General features: G+C 45.5%; 1 protein-coding gene across 2 annotated transcripts in view; it reads left to right on the top strand.

Annotated features, from left to right (window-relative positions):
- The first annotated feature begins 11,258 nt into the window (after positions 1-11,258).
- Positions 11,259-22,027, top strand: part of PTPRS (protein tyrosine phosphatase receptor type S) — a 216,607-nt gene continuing 205,838 nt past the window's right edge. Inside the window, exon 1 of one of the 2 annotated variants that reach the window (XM_072601878.1) lies at positions 11,259-11,538. The gene's annotated coding sequence lies outside the window, so the exon portion shown is untranslated. The remainder of the gene's footprint in view (positions 11,539-22,027) is intronic. The other variant, XM_072601884.1, reaches the window with a different exon arrangement.

Here is a 22,027-nt window from a genome sequence, read left to right as displayed (position 1 = left end):
TGACCAAAGCAACCCAGGGGAGTCAATGACAGAGTCAGGTGTTACAGGCTCAACACCAATTCAAAGGGATAATTGCCATGAGGAAGGACTAAGTGATGCCAAATGGAAACCACTATGTAGTTGATCAGATCTGCTGCAATATACAATTGGACCCAGGACATGGAAAAGATGATGCCAACCCTCTTTTCTACATTAGATGTTTTAGTTAAGCGATCCTGGCCATAGCCATGTTTGGCTAGTGAATGGTGTACACATCTGTAGCCCAGCAAAAGCCAATTTTCCCATCCTGGCCTACTGAATTCCTATCTGTGATTTAAAGTCTAAATCCAATACCATCTCTTCCTGGACATTTCCTCTGATGCTTCTAGTCAATAATGACCATCCTCCTCAGATCTCCTTGTACTTTATCTGTACCTTTCCAATGTACTTATCATGTAAAATTGTTATGTTGGACTTATCTGTGTTTGGGTCTTAGACTTTGAACTCCATAAGGGTAGGAATATTCTCCAGAACTCAGTGCTGGGCTCTCTTCTCTCTCTCCCCAACCGCTCTCTTCAATTGTCACCACTCTCTAGATCAATCCAAAATTTACATATCCAACTCCAATTTTTCTGTATTTCCAAATGCTGCTGGAAATCTCCACTTATCTGTCCCACCTGCACGTTAAACTCAACACATGCACAACAGAATTTCTTATCTCTTTCACTAACCCCATCCAAATCTCCCTTCTCTGTCAACTGCTATCCTTCCAGTCACTCAAAGTTGCAGTTCAAAGTTATTCTGGACTCTTTTCTCTCCCTTATCCCCCATAGCCAATCAGTTGCTAAGCCCTATTGATTGTGCCTGTATAATCTCCTCTCCCTATATCTATTCCCTTCTCTACATTCACAAAGCAACTGCCATAATACAGGACCACATCACCTGTCAATGAGACTAACCTTTAACTGGTCTCCCTGTTTCAAGGCTTTCCACTCTCTAGCCACTACACAGTAGCCAATATAACATTCCTAAAGTATAAGTGAGCTATGCAGCTAGATAGTGCAATGGATAGAAAACTGGACCTAGACTCAGAAAGATATGGATTCAAATCCTGCTTTAGATACTTATTAAGTGTATACTAGGCAAGTCATTTAGCTTCTGTGTCCCTCAGTTTCCTCATCTATAAAATTAGGATAATAATAGGACCTGTCTCCCAGGATTGCTGTAAGGATAAAATGAGATCACATTTGTAAGGAGCTTTGCAAACAAAGTGCCATAAAAATGCTAGTTATTACCAAAAATCTCTCTGCCTACTTTTAGAATAAACTCCTCAGCCTGAGGTTTAAGACCTTCACAATCTTTGTCTGAGCTACATTTTTTTTTTTTTAGATTTTACTACATACAGGCAAATTGGTCAACTAGCTATTCCCTAACTTAACATTGCATCTACTGCTTCCATACATTTGCACTAGTTGTCCCCTATGCCTATAATGGATTCCCTTCTCATGTCCAAGTTCAAAATCCTTACCTTCCTTCAGGTCCAAGTTCAGATGCCTTCTCATCTGGGAAGCCTTTTGTGATTCCCACAGCTGTTAGTACTCCCTCCCCTCCCTCCCTAAGGATTCCTAGAAAATGTAGTCTGACCTCTCCTTTTACTTCCCACCTCATATTATACTTAGCTGAGCATATGTATCCTCCAAGTAGAATTTAGCTCCATGAGGACAAGGACTATTCTGTTCTTACTTCTATATACCAAAACCTAGAATGATGACTACATAGATTTATTGGATTTAATTTGTTGAGTTGAAATAGCATTATATATTAAAAAGATATTCTCATGTGAGAAAATCCAGGAACTGGGACTGGAGTAGGAGCATAGTGGAGAACATTTGTGTGAAAATCAATGGAAGAGGAAACAGGTGTATTATTGTTATCAGAATATGTTACAGATCACCTGAACAAGGAAGAAAATAGCGGAGGATTTTGCAAAACTAGTCACAAGCCTGGCATGATGGCACAATATGGTTGTGATGGGAGGGGGTGGGGCTTCAATTATTGGAACTTTTGTTGCAGTTCTCTCTGCCCAAGGCAAAAGAGGCTTATAAATTTCCTTTTTAGTTTACCTAAATGATCATTTCAGTCTTCAAAATATGGATGAAACAAAGAAGAGAATGTCTCTTTGGGATCTGATTCCCACAATAAAAGTTGTAAGTGGGTGCTGGAGTAGCAGTCATGGGATTTTTGCTGGGATGTGCCAATGCTAGGCTATGATGCTTTCCACAAAGTTTAAATGATCCAGAGAAGGTGAAGGGCAGGGGCTTGTATTCCTTCTCTTCTGTCCTGAACTTCTCATCAACTCCAACTTCTCCTCAATGTTTCGACCCAGATGAAATCAAGGAGACACTCTATCTCCTGATTCTGGGCATGTTCATGGGCTGTCCTCCATGCCTGGAATGCTCTCCCTCCTCATTCATCTCCGCCTCCTGCTTTTCCTGGCTTCTTTCAAGTTGCAGCTCAAGTCCCACTTTCTGTAGGAAGCCCTTTCTAATTCTCTTTAATTGTTGTACCTTCCCTCAGAGATTATCTTCAATTTATCATGTTTACATCTTCTCCATACCTACTTGTTTGCATGTTGTTCCCCCATTAGACTGTGAGCTCCTTGAGGGCAGGTATGGGTTTTTTTGCCTTTGTATCCCTAGAACTTAGGACAGTGCCTGACACATAGTAAGTGATTAATAAATGCCAGTTGACTGACAAACGATTTCCTTCATTCTTCTCTGAACTCCACTCTTGACTCTGCAGACTGCTTTCTCCACCATACACCAGTAGCTTCTTTACCTGGAAAGATCATTCTGCCCCACTAAGCTCCACTGAGACACCTTCTTCTCATTGGTCAGTTCCTTCTGTCCTCTCCATTTTAAGGAAAGTGTGCGGGCCAGCCAGGTTCATTCTTTCGTTTCTCTCTAGCCTTCATTCCTGACTCTCTGGACTTCTTTGGCTAACATGCCTCTTTACCCTGGAGCATCACTACGTAGGCACCTTCCACCTTTCCTCATTCCTTCAGCTTCTTTTTGTGTGTTGTCTTTCTCCCTGCCTCCCTTCCCCACATCAGAATGTAAGGTCCCTGAGGCCAGGAGCTTTCTGTTGGCTTCTGGTTTTGCTCCCCCTGTTTATCACATTGCCAGATCATATTATGTGCTTGATAAATGCTTATTGAGTCAACTTGGTAAAAGCCAATAATTGGCCTTGGAGGAAAAGAAGTCATCATCATCATCATCATCATCATCATCATCATCAACTGGCATTAACCCCAATGCCTGATGCATAGTGAGTGTTTATTGACTTAATTAAGCACGTGGTGTATACAGATTTCTGTGCTAGGTACTAGGTCAGATATAAAGTTTAGATAAGATACAAGGCCAAGTCTCACAGGGGGAGATAAGACACAAACTCAGAAAATAATAATATATAATATTACTCTAGAGAGAGCAGGGTGCAATAAAAAGAACTGAATTTGGAGTCAGGACACCTGAGCTCAGAATCTCAGCTCTGTTACTTGCCAGGTAGTAGCCACTAGGCAGAGTTTCCTCAATCAGTAGATTAAATCAACTCTGAGGAAGGTTGTTATTGATGAGAGAAGGCTCCCAGGAGAAGGTGCATATCAATTGAGTAGGAGTTCAAAGGGAAAAGAAGGGGAGAGAGGACATTCCTGAGGAACTTTATACGCAAAGGTATAAAGGCAGAAGAATGAAGGGTATATTTAGGTGCAGAGCAGTCCAGTTTGGCTGGAATAGTGCCTAATACAAGATGAATCCAGATGGGTAGGGGAGCCATATTGGGAAAGGGGATGTGGCTTGAAGGCCAGGCATTAGAACTTGAACCTTATTCAGTAGACAATAGGGAACCAGTGAGGAATGACCTGAGCAAACTATGCAAAATGATAAATGACATCAAGAGATTACAGTCAGTCTGAGTTCAGCAAAAAAGGAAGTCTACTTTGCTTTGAGTTGGTGACTGAAAAGTGTATGTGCTGGGGGTGCAGGGAACTGAGGGAAACTGGGGTTACATTCTGACTATATGTTTCTGATGACCAGGCAGAAGTAGTTCATCCATCCATCCATCCATCCATCCATCCATCCATCCATCCATCCAACTAACCATCCAAACATCCAACCAACCAACCGTCCATCCATTCATTCATCCATTCATTCATTCAACATTACTGCATACAGAGCTCAATGCTGGGCATTGGAGAAATTCAAAATTCAGCCAAGACTTGGTTCCTAAGTTCAAAGAAGTTCCTTGTGAAGGAGATATCTTAGGCTCCAACTTGTCCAGGGTCACACAACTAGTTAAGTTTCAGAGTCAAGTTTTGAGTGCAAATCTTTAGACTTCCAAGTCCAATAGTTTTTCTAGGACAGCTGTAATTACCTCTTCCTCTGCCTTCTTGAGGGACTTTCCATCTACTTTATAGGAACCTGGGAACTATATAAAGGATCTATTTTAACTCTCTTTTTAATTTTGGTCTTGTAAAGAAGTCTAAGGCCCAGAGAAGGAGAAAATACACCTTCTCCTTTTGCATAACGAAGTGGGTGGGCTATGGGTAAGGAATACTGTAAGACACTTGAATTGGGTAATTTTTTTAACTGATTTTTTTTCCTTTCCTTTTTATAATCTATTGTTAAAAAGGAGGGCAGGTGATATAGGGAATGGGGGAAGAGATATGTTTGGAAATGAAAGTGATATAAAAATAAAATATTTCAATAATATTTTTTAAAGAAAAAGATTCAGGGCCATTTGATTTAGCAGCTAGATTTGGAGCTAGATGACTTGCTTGAATCCCGGGCATGCTATTTAATACTTAGAGGATCTTGGACAAGTCGCTTCTTCAAATCTGAGCCTTAATTTACTCATCTGAAAAATGAGCTTGGACTAAATCTCTAAGGTTCTTCAGCCTCTAATAATGTATGAATTTATAAGGTGAAAATAAACTTTAAAGTGAGCATCCTGAATTGGTGCCTTTAACTTTTTGGATTTAGGCAAAAGCCTAAAGGGAAAAAAAAGGTTTCCATTTGGGGCTACAGATGATGCATTAAATAATACAGATAATGGATTAAAGTAACTAAAATGTGTAAAGTACAAACTATTAATACAGACATTCCACGCCCTGTGAAACATTGCCCCAAATTTCCTTTCTGGCTTTATTTCATATTGCTCTTTCCCCATCTAGCTACATCCTCCAGTCTTCAAAGCCCTCTTCTCTCCCCTTGTCTTTGCCCAGCCTTGGAGCCTCTCACCCCACCCCATCCCTCTTTTGAAGTTCCTCTGATATCACCTCTTTTGTATCAGATATCTCCTTCAGGTTAATTTGGTCTTTCTCACTCCAAATTATCCATAGGTCTTTGTCTAGATGGCTTCTTTGCCCAATGTTACCACTGGTTTGCAACACGTTTGTGAACGTAGTTCACCATTCATGCAAAACTATAGCTTACAAACCCTCACTGATGAGTTTCTTTTACCAGACAGCTAGGGGACATGTCAGTACAAAGCAATAGACATTTAATTAAACAGCACAGCACAAAAAAAGCAAGAAGAAAAATTTCCCCCATGTGTATAAGAAGACATATTCCTACAGGTTACCACACCACCAGCAGGGGAGAAGACACACAGAGAGAATGTGCATGGTCCAGTATAGGGGCAAAGAACATAGGTGCAGAAATACAAACTCAGGGCGACTCGTACCTTTAATTCTGCACAACTGGTCACATGCTCTGGTGGTATAATTGGGTGAGTTATTTCCTTCACTAGACTGTGTTCTTCTGCTTCTTTATTTTCTCTACCACCCTATGCCTACCTTGCTGCTGCTAGTCTTTTCCACCATCTATTCATCCCTGGCTATTTATTTGGTCTCAAGAGAAGGGATCCATCTTCTTTTTACCTTGATAGCCCTAAGGGTCACCTTTCACTCTTTTGTAATACAGCCTCCCCATCTTAGGCAGCTGTACTCAATCAGTTAGAAAAGTCTTTACACCATTTACCATCTGATTTCTGAACTCACTTTGAAGAGCCTCTTCTGGCTCTTTGTCTCTTTCATTTTGCCTAATCATTGTCCATCTTCAAGTCCTGTCCTAGATACACATTAATATGGATGAGCTTAATTGGCTAGTTGGCTAGACAAGCCATAGTCTAGGGAAGTGGTCTACAAACTTTTTTGATTATATACCCCTACCAGAAAAAAAAAATAGCATACATTCCCAATTTGTGTATGTATGTATGTATGTATGTATGTATGTATGTATGTATGTATGTATGTATGTATGTATATGTAATTATCAATTATAGTCTTTTTACATAAATGGCCACTAATTTTAAAATTTACACAAAATAGATATTTTTGAAGAATAGGATAAAGGTTAAATAACATTTTATCCTAGAGGCAATAGGGGTTCACTGGACTTTATTGAATAGGAGACTGATATGGTCAGACTGTGCTTTAGGAAAGTCACCGTGGCAACTGTTCAGAGGATGGCTTGGAAAGGAGGCAGGGAGATGAATTAGGCTATTGTACAACCAAACCAGCAAAGGATTTCTTTACAGGGCTAGAAAAAATAATAACAAAACATCTGGAGGAACAAAAGGTCAAGAATCTCAAAGGAAATAATGAAAAGAAAAAATGAGAAGAAAGGAAGCCTCTCAGTACTAGATCTCAAACTATTCTGCAAAGCAGTAATCATCAATATCATTTGGTATTGACTGAAAAATATAAAAGTTCATGAATGGGACAAATTAGGTATACAAGCTACGAAGCAAATGAATATAGTAGTAAAATGTTCCGTAAACCAACTGGGGCATGGACTCACTCTAACAAAAACTGTTGGGAAAACTGGAAAGCAGTCTGGCAGAAATCAAGTTTAGACTAACATCTCATAGCACATACTTAACAAAGTCCAAAGGGCTACATGGCTTAGACAGAAAAGGTCACAACATAAGAAAACTACAGAGGCATAGGGATGGAGATACTTTTTGCAGCTATGGATAAAGGAAGAATTCTTGATCACTGAGAGACAGAAAGCATCGCAAGACATAAAAATGGAAAATTTTGATTCCATAAAATTTGAAGTCCTCTGTACAAACAAAATTAATGCAGGCAAAATTAAAGAGGAAATTAGTTAACTGGGGAAAATATGTGAAACAAGATTCTTCTATAAAGAAAGGTCTCATATCCATAAAGTATAGAAGGCTGATTTAAAATATAAGAACAAAATAAATAGTCAAAGGATATAAACAGCTAGTTCTCAAAGGAAGAAATCTAAGTTATCAATAATCATATGAAAATGCAATGAATAAATAGTAATAAAAATAAACAAAACAACTCTGATGACTCACAGATGACAAAAAAGGGAAAATTATAATTGTTGGAGGGAATGTGGGAGAGTAAGCACACTAATATACTGTTGATAGAGCTGGAAAATGGACTAGCCATTCTGAAAAGCAATTTGGAGTTGAACTCAAAAAGTTATTAAATTGTGCATACTGTTTGACATTCTAGTTAGACATATACTCAAAGAGATTGAAGATTAAAGGAAAGCTATAGTTCCAACAAAAAAATCCAGAAACTAAGGGGATGCTCATCATTTAGGGAAAAGATGAACAAATTATGGTATAAGATATTATTGAATATTATTGAACCATAAGAAACCGAAAGTATGCCTTTAGCAAAACATGAGAAAACACATATGAACTGATGTAGAATGAAATGAGTTGAAATATGAGGAATAATTTATACAATGACTACAACATTGCAAAGAAAAATCATTTTGGAAAACTTAAGAATTCTAATCAATGTAATGACCCACAGTAGCCCAGAAGACTTACAAGGTGTGCCATTGACTTACTATCAGAGATATAATGGACACATGATGCAGAATGTGATAAATATTTTCAGACCTGGCCAATGGGATGGGCTCCACACTTGCCAATTAGTTCTTTCCCCACTAAATACTAGTTGCACAAAAAAACTAGAGATTTCTTTATCAAAGAAAGCAATAAACATAAATTGGAAAAATTATGTAGACTATGATATACCCTTAACACCATGGGTAGATTATTCTCACGAAGATTTTATAGAGACAAGAAAGTAAGTGGCATGGTAGAGAGAACATGGGACTTGGTCAGCTCAAATACTGTCTCTATATGATGCTGGGCAAGTCAGTTTCCTCATCTGTAAAATGAGGATAATATCAGCACTACTGCACAGTCCGTGGTGAAGAATAAACAAATTAATAAATGTAAAGCTCCTTACAAACCTTAAAGCCAAATTAAGGACTATCTATTGTTGTCATTACTGTTATTAGTGTCTTCTTGATGCCTTTTTGGAATAATAATATTTTCCATGATTCTATCCATTCTTTTTGAATCTTCCTCACTCTGAGAGACATCATAAAATTATCTCCCCCCCCCCCCCCAAGTCTTTCAAAACTGAGCCACATCCAGCATGGGTTTTTTTTTTTTTAGCATATACTTATATGGTCATACATATATATATATACACACACACTTATATGGTCTATATATATATTACTCATATATATAGTCCATTTTTTTAAACAAAACACATCTTCTTAAATGCCATTTCTTTTTCATCAAGTACAAAGGCAGTAAAGTCCAACTGTATTGGTTTTGCTCTCAAAAATGATGAAAATAGATCCTTTGTAGAAACAATGACAAATCTGTTCCCATTTATCATTTATTTGTTGTTCCCCTCCCAGTTTTATCTATAAATGCTCTTGGGATGATCTGGTTTGGTTGTGCCTCCTGCCAAGCTTTCTATAGATGTATTTTTGCCTATGCTGCTTTTCACTGTTTTGTATGAAGTTCTTCTGACTTACAGACTTCTTCTATCGTCCTCCAAAATGTACAAATGTGTTTGTACCGTAAACCCGTGATGCCCTTGGTATACATTAGCAAGGAAATCCAGTATTTTCTCACTAAAATAATCTTGTCTCTTTTGTCCTCCTTGTTGAATTGACTAGTTGGACTTATGGGTTCATTAGTGTAGGGGGAATCCTAATAAGAAAACTGTTCATCAATGCAGATCACAACTCTTTTTTAGCATATTCTTAGAGAGTTAACTGAGAGGTTGAGTGACTTTGTCCAGGGTCACACATCACAGAGGTGAGATTTTAACCCAGGTCTTCCTGACTCTGAGGCCAGATCTCTATCCATAATGCCATTATGCCTCTCATCAGTTTACATGAACTGCTTCTTCAAACTTCTGTGGAAATGGTAATTATCAAAGTCAATATGACCTTTTCCCATTTCTTATTTTCCAGTGTCAACATTTTATTTGAATAGCTCAGGTTGAAGCTATTATAATTGGATCCTGTACTGCAGACAGAACCATTGTGCTTCTCCATATTCTCCAGCATCAGCATTATCATCAATCTTCCTACCATTATCATTCTTTCTTCTGATTCTCGACTGGTTTTAACTGACTACCTATAGACAGTTGATTCTGAAGTGACTCCCATGTCAATAATAAGTCATTTCTTTTCTGTTCTTAAAGAATCAAATTCAGTCTGTGAGAGAGAGAGAGAGAGAGAGGGAGGGAGGGAGGGAGGGAGGGAGAGGGAGAGGGAGAGGGAGAGAGGGAGAGAGGGAAAGGGGGAGAGGGAGAGAGAGAGTTTACTTGATACTCAGTCAATAGGCATTTATTAAGCTCTTATTTAGGTATCAGACTGTTCTATATGCTTGGGGAAAGACAAAAAAACCCACAAAAACAAAACAAACAACAAAAAAAACCCCAGTCCTTGCCTTCAATATGACCCCTTCCAGAACCTTCGAATCCTGTTCTTAGTCAGTCGATTCCTTTGGCTGTACTGGATAGAATGTTAGGCTTGGAGTCAGTAACACATGCCCAAATCCCACTTCTGGCCAGTAGCTGAATAATCTTGGATGAGGGATTTAACCTCTCTGAGCCTTAGTTTCCTCATCTGTGAAATGGGAATAATAATATCTGTAATTCCTGCCTCAGAGGCATTATTATAAAAGTCAATAGAGATCATACAGTGGAGGCACCTAGACTCTCTAGGGCCCAGAGAAGTATATCCCTATCATAATAAGTTATTGTTATTACGAAAGGAAGTATTCACGAAAATTATCCCGTGTTTACTCTTTGGAGGTCAAGGATTGTCTTTTTTTATCCTTGTATCTCCATTTAGTAGCTATTGCTGCCTGCTAGTTGAATTTCTATAAAGAATATTCCTGTTGATGTGAGTGTTCATTGCACAAAGATCTCCCATTTAGAGATGGTCTAGAAACTCTGAATTTCTGCACCCTCTCACTGTCTTTTCTGCCTCTCCAACACCATGACCGTAGGAGTGAGTGGGGGGGCATCTTTTGATTTTCTTTGTTTCTTGGGTTGCCATGGACGACGATGATCACCTAGTGAGTAGGCAGACTCCCGGCGATGAGCCTTTTCATACCCGGGCTGATCCTGGGGGAGCAGACCCAGCCTGCCACCAGAAATGCACCGGTAGACACTGAGAGCCTACGCTCCTAGCATCGTGTTCCAGAGTCCTGGGACACCTCCACACCGCGATGAGGTATCTGGGCAGGGCTTTAGCTGGATACTTGATGACACGCTTTTTATGGACAGCTCCATTTTTGCTGGTGCCTCAGGGTTTACCGAGTACTCTCCTCACACAAATCCTGGTGGGTAAGGGCTGTGGACAGCACTATTGTTTTTACAAACCTCACACCCTCACAGTGCTTGCTACATAGCTAAATGTGTGTGTGTGTGTGTGTTTAAATTTAAGACTGAAAATAGCAGAAAGGGCAGAGGGGAAAGCTGATTCCAAGAAAGCCATTTACAATTGTGTGAAGCGAGATCCAAGCCTGAGAACATGGGCGCTTCGAGGGTCCCTTTAACAGGCCCTCTTGCGCTATCGCCACTGGGATCACCACGTGCTCCCTGGAGCCCCTGCTCCAGAGAGCACCACGTGCTTCTGAGCCCTTTAACTCACAATTCGGTCCTTTGATCACCACGTGACAGAAGTCAGCTATTCCCATTGGCTGGCAGTAGGGGGCAGGGGAGGAGGGAGGTTTGGTGGCGAGGTGTTGCGCGGTGACGCAGGGACGGCCCGGCTCCGCCCCCTCGTGGGCTCCTCGTCTCCCCCCTTCCCCGGAGCCGCGCGAGCCCTCCCTCTCCCTCCCCCCTCAGCTCCTGGCCGGCGGCGGCGGCGGCGGCGGCGGCGGCGGCGACGGCGGCGGCGGCGGCGGAGGCATCGGCTCTTGGAATGGAATGACATCACCGGCTGTGGGGAGCTGGAGCTGCTGGGAGAGCGCGAGCCGCAGTGTCTGTCCTCGCGCCGCCCGCCCGCCCGCGCGATCCCTGCCAGCCCCGGCCAGCGCGCGCCCGCTGCCTGCTCTGCTGCTCGGGCTGGCTTGCCTGGGAGAGCGCCGGGGCCAGACGGATTAAATGCTACGCCGCCGCCGCCTCTTCCTGCGAGGATGTGAGGGGGGCAAGAACCGGGGGAGCCCAGCCCAGCCAGCCACCAGGTAGAATCTCAGCCCGAGCCCCGGGGATGGGGGCGGGGGGCGGTCGAGGAGGAAGGGGGTGGGGGGCGATGGAGTCGCCGTAGCGTGGGATGGGATGCACCCGGGCATTGTGTGAGGGAGCCGGGGAGTGAGGCACCGGCGCAGCCGGGCATTGTGTGGAGCTGGAAGGATGCTCCGGTGCCCCGGCTGCTGTGCTCGCGAATGGGAGCTGGGGCGTTGCACCCAGGAGCCGGGGGAAGGCACCGGGACAATGCCTGGGGGGGCGGCTCTGCACGAGAGGGGGGTGGGGACGGACCGGACTGGCTTCTGAACGTTGCACTGAGCAAGCGGGGTGTAGCTGGAAGCGCTGTGAATTTGTGCTGGGAAGGGAGGGATGCGACCGACCAGGAGGGCTGGGGGGAGGGGGGAATACGCTGGAAAGCACTCGCTGAAGAATTGTCCTGGAAGCTGGGCAGAAAGCCCCCGAGCTTGGGTTGGACGCACCCGGGGATGATGCGGGCGGGGCAGGGAGTGCAGGAAAGGGGAAAGGAAGGGGAGCCGGGATGCCTGTATCGGAGTATGCGGGCGATGGCAGCCGAGTCCCGGGGCAGCTCTCTCCTAGGAGGGCTGACAGGATGGAGGAAAGGCAGGCTGCTGAAGGCTGCGAAGACCCACGGCTATTCCGGGGACTGGTGGGGGTGGGGACAGAGAGATGCACCACTGAATTACGGGGCATCGAGCCGAGGGGTGGGGGAAGCCCGAGAAAGGCAGAGCCCCGGAGCTTATACCTTCAAAGGCAGAGAGAAGGGTTGAACCCATGGACTCTGGGAAGCTTGTTGAGAGGCAAGAAGTGTCTTCCACTTTTCCCGCACCTGGGGAGCCCACAGCCCGCTGTCTTCCTGAGTCCCTACCCTCCGTTGCCTTCCTCTCTCTCCTGCCATGCACAGGGATCCGAAAAGTGGCAGGGGACCTCTCCCTATTCTTTTTTCCCTCTTCAGGTCTGGTCTGCTGGCCTTGGTTGCTGGTCAGACCATGGACATCCCTTCTCCACTGGGCACCAGAGGGCTCCCTCTGGCCCCAAGCCCCTTTCTCCTAGGGGATTTCCCCCCTCCCCTCTTTTTGTGCCTCCCCTCCCACCTACTATCCTGCTTTTCACCACACCCCTCTTCCCAAATGGGATTTAGCTTCTGGTTTCCTCTGAGCACCCTCCCACCCTTTCCACTCTCAGCTTTTAGCTCACTTCCGTGTACCTTGGACCCCGGAGCACCAAAGGAGTTACGTCCCCCTCGGATGACAAGCTAGGCTTTGGGGACCCAAAGACAGAGCCCTTGCCCCTCTCCAGCCCGCAGATGCTGGAAGCCTGGTTCGTCTAAATGGGGTGTGTATGGGGGTGCTCTTAACCAAGATTTAGGATTGATAAGACAATTTGGGACTTCTTGATCCGTCCCTACACCGCTGCCACCACCCTGAATCTCTTGCCCCACAGGGCTGTTCTTAGAAGGAAACATTTCTCTTGTCCACACGGGGAAGAGGAATGACAAATCATAGAATGAAACAGAGCTGGAAGGTCCCTTAGCTTCCTCACCGTTTTGGAGAACGGAGTCACAACATTTCCAACCATCTCAGGTCCCCATGGAGGGAGGGAAGGAGTGTCGGTGACTGATACCTGCCTGAAGCCCTTTCAGTTTGGGGAAAGCCAAGAAGTCTGCACTAGCCCTTGGCACCCTCCAGGAACGGGGATTTTTTCAGAGAGCTCGGCAGAAGGTGAAAGGGGGGAAAGCCTGGCAGGGGTCCCACCAGGAGACCCTGACACAGGATTTTGAGTGAGTGTTCACGTGCTCAGAATTCTCCCGAAGCAGACTGCTCCCCGGGTGCCAGTTTGTCGGAAAGCACGGAGGGGGCCGCATTCAGGCGGAGGGGGGGACCAGGTTTTTGCTTGAAGGAACATCTGTGGCTGCTACAAGTAGAGAGGGAGGGCGGCGGCCTTTGGATTTTTACCCCTCCCGGCCCTGGGTGCCTGAAGGAGCTTAATAAAGGCTTGTTGAATGGAAATGCATCGATTGACTAGTTGTCTAGAGGCTGGGGCTGGTCGCGATGGAGGCCGGGCACCTTCAGGGCAGGGCCGGGGTACGCTGGCAGCCTCGCCCTGCACGTGGCGCCCGCTCGGGGATCCCGCCTGCACTGGAAGGTGAGAATACGGAGGCCGTGCGTGCGACTCTTGCAACTCCTGGACCCCGTGGGTGCCTTGCCCGCGGGCCATCCCCCCAGTCTTTCCCCTTCTCCTCCCGGAGCCACAGCCTGAAGCGAAATCCCTAAAGCCGGTCGGCACCCCGGCCAGCTGCCCGCCCCAGCCCGGCTTTAGCCCCTGGCCGCGCGCGCCGCTGGGGGGCGAGGGCGAGGGCGAGGGGAGGGGCGGGGAGAGGAGCGCTGACGTCATTCCCGGAGGAGGCAGGGGCGGAGTTCCCTTCCTTCTCCCCTCCTCCTCCCCCCACCCCACATTGGCCGTTATCTCGCACTCCGGCCGCTGGGCTCCGCGTTGGAACTGTAACCGGCGAACGTGGGGAGGGGGAAGAGAAAAAGCTTGCGAGCGCGCATGCGCAGTTGGGGGGGGGTGCCCTGAGGTTGTGTTTAAACCTGTACCCCGAGTCTCTCTGAAAGACTAAGGGGTGTCGGGGGAAGGTGGCAGCCGCGAAGTGGGAAGCCCTGGTGGGGCTTTTCTTTTTCTCTTCTCTCCCCTCACCCCTCCCTCTTCTATGGGGAGATTGCCTGCCCCTCTCTCCAGGCTGGTGCACTATTTTGGGAGGGCTAAGGGATACCTCCCCAACTCACGCACCTCGTAACGCCCCCTCATATGCCTCCCTGCTCGGGCTGGGCCTGCGGGGTTTCCCTTTCTGTGGGCCTGGGAGGGAGGGTCCTCGTGTAGCAGGACATGGGGTGGGGACCCTATGTAGAAGACTAATGGGGGGCCTCAGGGTGAGGCATTCACACACCTTTAGCCTCATAGCACCCCCCAACCACAGCTGGGGGGCACTCTTTTCTCCCCGCCCCCTTCCTGCTAGTAGGGTTTTCTAGATCTGAAGCTTTTATTTCTAGATCCGAAGGCTTTCTTGGCCAGAAAAGGAGCAGAGCCTGGGAATTCATTCATTCATGACTTCATGAATTTGCTCGTCAGACATTTCAGCCAGCCTCTGGGTGCTGGCTGTCGGGGAAGTAGGAAGGGACCCTCTGACCCTCCTGCCCCGTCCTGGGGGGCTAGACGAGCAGCAGCAATCATCACCCTTAAGATGAAAAATGAGACAAAAACCACTTTTTTGGAGCTTGGCTCCAAAGGAGAGAAGATGGAAGTGTCCCTCCTGCCCCCCAGCCCAGCCCGGCGCAGCCCGGCCCCTTCAGTCTCAGGGCATCTCCTGTTGCTGATTTACTATCTTGGGAGCCCTGGTGTCTCCCCCCAGCTGTTGTTAGTTCATTGTGAAAAAAGCACCTGGCTGGTTCAAAGGGGAGTGGGAGATGGACAGGGAGAAACGTGTGTGTGTTTGTGTTTTCTCCTTTTCCCTGAATTGTTCCCTTCACCCTTCTGGAAAAGCTGGCCAGTTGCCTCCGATGAGACACCAGCTGCTTCTGCTCAGGGCCTTATTAATGGGTTTAGGGATTTGAGGCGACTCTCCATTTGCATATTTCTCCCTCTCTCTCTCTCCATTTCCCAGGGTCTGGTGTGGCTTCCTTTTCTGCCTCCCCCCACCATCTTGCCTTCTGTGTCTTTTACTCTGCCAACTAGACCTTCATAGCTGCCACTGGCATTTGCAGCTTTGAAAAGGGAGTTTGTATAGTGGGAATAGTAGGTTCGAGGGGAAGGCTGGGGCTGGGATGTGTGTTTGTCTGTGGTAGAGATAGATATACAAAGAACTGGGCTTGCTCCTGCTGTCTAGTGCTTTGAAGTAAAAGGAAACCACATGATGCTCTTTCTTCAGTGTTCAGAAAAGTGAATTTTCCAGCAAGTGGGTTGGATCAAGTAAGAGATCCTTCTGTCCCAAAATGGACTCACAGAACCAGATTAATGCAATTATCTCATTCCTCAGGATGGCCCAGAGACCATATTTATGTTATTTAGGGTCAATATTGGAACATCAGAATTTAGCATTAAAGAGAATTTTGAGATTTTCTACTTCATCTCCCCCCTCCCCTTATTTCACAGATGAGGAGACTGAGAACTAAAGAACTGACTTGCTCAAGGTCACACAAACTAGTAAATGGCGGAGCTGTGATTTAAAGTCAGATCCACTGTCTCCAAATTCAGTATTTTATCTATGGAATACTGGAGGAGAGGATCTCCCCTCCTGCCTTTACTTTCCTCTTATTCTGGAAAGAAAGAACAATGAAAGGGGCCAGAGGTTTGACTTTCCTGTTAAGACTTTAATTCTTTTTCTTGAGTATGAAGTCGGCATGGGCTAAATTCCCTTCCGTCGTGTGCTATTGTAGCTGAAGACTCCAGACAGGTCTGACGCAGAGCTTTGCACTTAGTAGGCCCTTCATAAATGTTTAGTTTACTACAGCATCTAAGAGGATGACAATGCACTTTTCGGTGGGGATGGAGGTGGGAGGAGTCTCCCCCCCATGGGAATTTCCACCTGCCCTGCCTAACGATGGCTTAATCGTGTGGAGAATTGATATAATTGGGCGCAATATGCACAGTGAGCAACGAGCAAACAAGGTTGTGCCTGGAGAGATGGTACAACCTTAGTGAGCTAATGGGTCTTTTCCATCCCTTACCTCCCAGTCGATGACATCTGGGTGTCTGGGGAAATCACCAAGAGCTCCTGATGCCGTCATCCTGAAGAGTACCTTCTTTGTTATACACACACACACACACACACACACACACACACACACACACTCTCTCTCTCTCTCTCTCTCTCTCTCTCTTTCTTTCTCTCTCTCTCTCTCTTTCTCTCTCTTTCACATACTCCTTGGGTTCCTGTGAGTCTTCTAGGAGTGGAAATATTGACTCTTGGGCCCCAATCAGGCATGTGCACATCTAATCTGAAACTTTTGTCTCCATTTTGCAGGTCCAGTGGCCTGGATCTGTGGGGATTCACCCCATTAAGGGAGCAGCCTGTTTTGCTGGGGCCCTGTAGGAGGTGGGTCCAGGCAGCCCCTGGCCCCCTCTTTGACTTTAGTCATTCCTCTCTCATCTGTGCAATAAGATATGAGGTATAATTTCTGTAGCTGTTTGATTTTCCTGTTGATGTGGCCATGCCACGTCTTTGAATGACCTTTCTCAGGCCTCATTCTTCTTAAGCTCCCTGCAACATTTTATACTGCTGAGCAGGTCCTGGATATTTTCTCAAGTTTTCTGCTCTTTCCCAGTTTTCCTCCGCTTTCCAGTTCCTCCTCAGTCTCCTGTTCTGGTTTTTACATCACATCCACTAACCATGGACGTTCCCAAAAGTTCTGTCTCGAGTCCTCCTCTCTGCTTCCTACCACATTTGGTAACCATGGGTTCAGTCATCTCTATGCTGATAATTCTCAGATCTCCATGGCCCATCCTCATGGCTCTCCTGAGTTCTAGTCTGTAGCCGCTCAAAACTGAACTCATTATCTTTTCTTCAAACCCTCCTTTCTTCCTAACTTCCCTCTTAAGTGTCCAGGGCACCATCATCCCATAATCTAGAGGTCATCCCCAGCTCCTCACACTCACCCCACATGATGACCTGGTTGTTTCTACCATCTCAGCATCTATGTAGGCACCCTCCTCAATACTCACGCAGCAGCCACCATGGTACAGGCCTTCATCACCCCATGCCTGGACTCTTGCCTACCCCACTGGCTGATCTCCCTGCCTCATGTCTTTCCTCATTTTAACCCATGCTCAACTCAGTGCCACAGTCATCTTCCCATCACATCACTCTGTATTCAAACTCCAGTGGCTCCCTATTACCTCCAGGATCAGATAGAAAATCCTTCACAACCAGATTCCTTCCTGCCTTTCCAGTCTTTTTAATGTCCTCCTACCCTGTTTTAACAACACTGACTTACTTGCCTTTCCCCAGATGTGAGGCTGTCTTGGTTGTCTTCATGCCTGGGACATTCTCCCTCATCTCTGCCAGGATCCTGGCTTCCCAGAAGACTCAGTTCAAACCCCCTCTTCTGCAGGAGGCCTTTTTCCTTCTCTTTCCCAGCTCCTCATGTTAAATCCTCACCCCCACTGGGGCCTTCCCTTGGCAATTACCTTCCTTTTATACTGATGTATTTTATTATCTTCCATATAAGAGGCAGCTGATGAAGCAGTAAATAGAGTTCTGGACATGTAGTTAAGAAGACCCAAGTTCAAAAGTGACCTCCAACACTTAGTAACTGTATGTTGTTGTTGTTGAGTTGTTTCCGGTGTATCTAACTCTTTGTGACCCCATTCGGGGTTTTCTTGGCAAAGACACTGGAGAGGTTTGCTGTTTCCTTCTCCAGGTCATTTTACCGATGAGGAAATTGAGGCAAACAATGAAGTAAGTGTCTAAGGTCACATTCGAACTCAGGTCCTCTCAACTTAAAGGCTCAACTCACAGCACCATCTAGCTGCCACTAGCTATGAGTGACCCTGGACTTAACTGCTCTCTGTCTGACTTTTCATGTTTGTAAAATAGGGATAACATTAGCACCTACCTCCCAGGGTTGTTGTGAGTATCTAATGAGATAATACTTGTAAAAAGCACTCATCATAATGCCTGGCACATTGTAGGCCCCACAGAAATGCTTACTTCCCTTTACTTCCTCTTCCCTATCAGAATGTGAGGTTCTTGAAGACAAGAGACCATGGTTTTGCTTTTCTTTGTACCTCAGTGCATAAATGCTTGTTGACTGACCAGTACATCAAGTGCAGGAAAGGCTATTGTTAATGCAGACACAATCCCTCTTTCTCTTTACACACCATCCTGTTCGGTTCCTTTTAAAAAAAAATTTTCCCAAACAAATATTTTATTTCTCCCTTTCATATTTCCATCCTTCCCTAGAAGAGTTATCACATGATATCCTTTGCTTTTTAAAAAGGCAGGGTATTTAGGGCTCAGAACCTCCAGGATGGCCTGGTAAGAGGCAGAACTGCCTCCAGCCCTTGAATGCTCAGATCCTGATGGATAAAAAAAATCAGTCAGTTCCCTCCTTCTGAATAACCTGCTTCTCACACCCAGGGCAGCCTTTCTGCCTCTGTTCTTGGCTTCTTTGAACCTTGTTCTGGGGGAAGATGCAGCGTCCACATGGGAAAGCCAGCTAGGGAGTTTGACTCTTTGGCTCTGTTAGGGGAGTTGGAACTTAGAGGTGGGACCAAATGGGCAGTTAACTCCTCTTTTTTTTCCTTTGAGGAATTATTTAACTCATTCTACCCCTTTGTGTGCCATGGTTTCCAGATTGGTCAGTGGTACTGGGTATGCATCTCACTTTGCCAGGAGTATTGGGGCTTGCTTTAAGATCTCCTAGAAAGTTTATAAGTACCATATGGTTGTTACAGGCCCAAGCAAAGTAATACCTATACTGGAGTGAGATGCTTGAGCCCTCTTTGGGGGAGTTGGGGATGAGAAACCTTTTTTTTTTAAAGCACAAATTGTGCTTGGATGGAATGTAGGACCCACTCTACCTGCTGATTGAAACCCTGGTCTTTGAGTCTTCTAGGTAAAAAATGCTATTAGATTCCGAACCCAAGGCCCTTTCCAAGATGACTCAGTGAGGACTGCTGTTGCTCCAGGATGTGCAGCTATGAAGAGAGAGATTTTAAAGTCTTCTTCCCAGATGAGGCCTTTTTTTGGATTCCTGCTCTCCCTCTCCCTCCCTCCCTCTGTCTCCACACACACATACACACAAAGGGTTTTTGGTTGGGATCTTTGAGGTTGACAGAAGTAAGTTTAAGGACAGTAAGTGGCCAATGCCAGTAATCCTACCAAGTTGCTCATATGAAGCATCATTTGGCAAAAAAAGCAGAATTTAGAAGCTTTGCTCTCCGATTCTTTCCCCCCCACACACACACCCTGTGGTGGACCAGAGATCTCAAAGGTACTAAAAATAAAACGATATATACATATATACATACATATATATATATATATATATATATATATATATATATACACATATATGTGTATAGGACTTTATTACACACACACACACACACACACACACACACACACACACACACACACACACACACACACACACACACACACACACACACACCCTTAGCATGTTTAGGGGATAATTGACAAAAACTTAAGGTTTTCAGCTGTCAGCCATTTTCTTCTGGCTGCATTAGGCGCAATTTACAGAATCAATCACAGTGAATTGGAAATATTAGGGCTCCGGGTGTCAGCAGAGCTTGGGGGCTCCCAGGCCCTTTAGCAGGTGAGTAGGTCTTGTTTGTTGTGACCTGGAGAGAAATTGCCAGAGCAGGAGCAGCTGTTTCCAACTGAGAGCAGTTCTCAGTCCCAGGAGACATGGGGGCTTTTTTACGGATAGGGTGACCATACCTTTTCTTCTCGGTTCTGACTCTTGTGCTTTTTGATGAGATATGGGGTATGGTGGCTTTAGTCAGAGGAACTAGGGCAGAATACTAGCATATACGTATTGTATGACCTGGTGTTGCATGCCTCACTTATCCCCACCAGCCAGGTATTTTCTAAGAGATGTGTATCTTGACCTCTTTCTTACTGAGCTGTCCTGCCTCTCCAGCTGACTGGGTTGAAAGTTCCCCCTCTCCCTCCCCTGTGATAGGCACTGCCTCTCACTGTAAGACACAGTCTCAGAGCAAAGGTCTAAGGAGAGAGGGGGGCTCCCTCCAGAGCAAAGGAGTGAGAGATAGACAGGCTGGCTGCCAGGATAACATATTGGAACAAGGTAGAGAGAGCTCCCCAGGCTGGGCACGGGAGCTGGGCTTCTCGCTGGCCACCTGCCGGCTCTCCTTTCTTACTGTCTTTCTACTAAAACTCTTTGTCAGGATCTCAAATTTGTTCTAACAGAGAAGACAGCTTAAGGCCAGGGCGGGAAGAGGCCTTAGAATGTAGAATTTCTGAAATGGTAAGAGGCCTTGGAAATGATCTTGTCCAGCCCCTCATTTTACAGAGGAGCAAAGTGAAGACCAATGAGGAGAAGGGACTTGGCATTTGGGACTGTAGAACCCAGGACTTAGGAACTTCTCTGGCCAGTGTTGTTTCCATTATGCTGCACAGCCTGAGAAATTATCTTGGGGGTGAGGAGTCAGCCATGACCTCTAAGTCCAGGATTTCATGTGGGTGATGTCGAAAGGGGTGGCCATGGTTGTCCTTTGGGCCAACTTTAAAAGGTTATTGGCTATCTTTCTGTATGTCAGCTGATGGGACTTGACATTGGGAGAGAGCTCTAAACCAAGATCTCTTACCTTCCCAGATATCCAGGGGCCATTTCTCTAAGTAGCAATTCTAAGTTGAGTTTTCAGAGTAGGGGAAGGAGGAAAGGGATATAACCAATCATCATGCCTCCTATGACCCATAAGAGTTTCTGAATTGGAGCACCCAGGACTTGAAGGGAACACATGCTGTCCCTAAAGAAAGAATCTGTGAGTGCTAGAGAAGAGTCACGCAGTTGTGTATGTGTAGGGTTTGAGGTGTATGGTTTTTTAAAAAAATATTTTTGAAGGTGATATTTCCTTTCATTTCCCCCTGCTAGTTTATTAAAAAAAAAAAAAGGCGACTGCTTGCTTTTAGGCTGGAAAAGGAGGGGGCAGGCACCGTGGTTACAGCTTGTTGGCTACAGGTGGTACACAGGTGTCAGGCCTGGGGACACCAGACTCTTAAGATGGGATTGATCAGGGTCTGGATGAGGATATGTACAGGGTGTTTGAGCAGGAAAATTCTAGAATTGGAGATTTCAGAGCTAGAAGGGACCTTAAAGATCATTTGTTGAGTCTGAAGCCTCGATTTTATAGCTGAAGACACTAAGGTTTAGTGAAGGGAAGGGACTCAATGCAGGCTGTGCAGAGAGGTTTTTAGCAGAGCTGGGACTAGACCTGAGGCCTCCTGAAGCTCCCAGGCCTGCCTTCCCTGGTTGGCTCCCTCCTGTTTCTAGGCCCAGCTCGTTCAGAAAAGGACTGATGAGAGCATCTCTAAGCAGTTCAAGCGGTGGGAAAGCGAAGCAGTTTGGTCAGTACATTCTGGGAGGGGAAAATATTCTTTTTAGAAAATGTTAACATTTTTCTTGTCTCTTGGCTGATATTTTCAGGAGTGTTGCAGAAGAGGTATGTGGGGATTATGAAAAATCAATTGCTTTACACTTCTGGAAGGGTGCAAATTAAGGAGGATGTAAGAGTGACTAATTTGGCTGGATTTAGCTTTCACATCTTTTTCCTTCCCTGGACTTGGCCCAGAAAGGAGGGGCCAGACCTCAGGACTGGGCTTGAAAATTTGAGATTATTCTGGACTTTTGGTTCACATGGTGTGATGTGGTCATGGCCTCCTCCTCTTCCTCCCCTTCCTCTACTTCTCCCTGTTTGTCCTTAGCC

Source organism: Notamacropus eugenii, chromosome 4, assembly GCF_028372415.1.
Source record: "Notamacropus eugenii isolate mMacEug1 chromosome 4, mMacEug1.pri_v2, whole genome shotgun sequence".
Classification (NCBI taxonomy): domain Eukaryota; kingdom Metazoa; phylum Chordata; class Mammalia; order Diprotodontia; family Macropodidae; genus Notamacropus; species Notamacropus eugenii.
The sequence above is the reverse complement of the archived record's forward strand: the minus strand, read 5'-3'. Positions and strand labels throughout refer to the sequence as shown.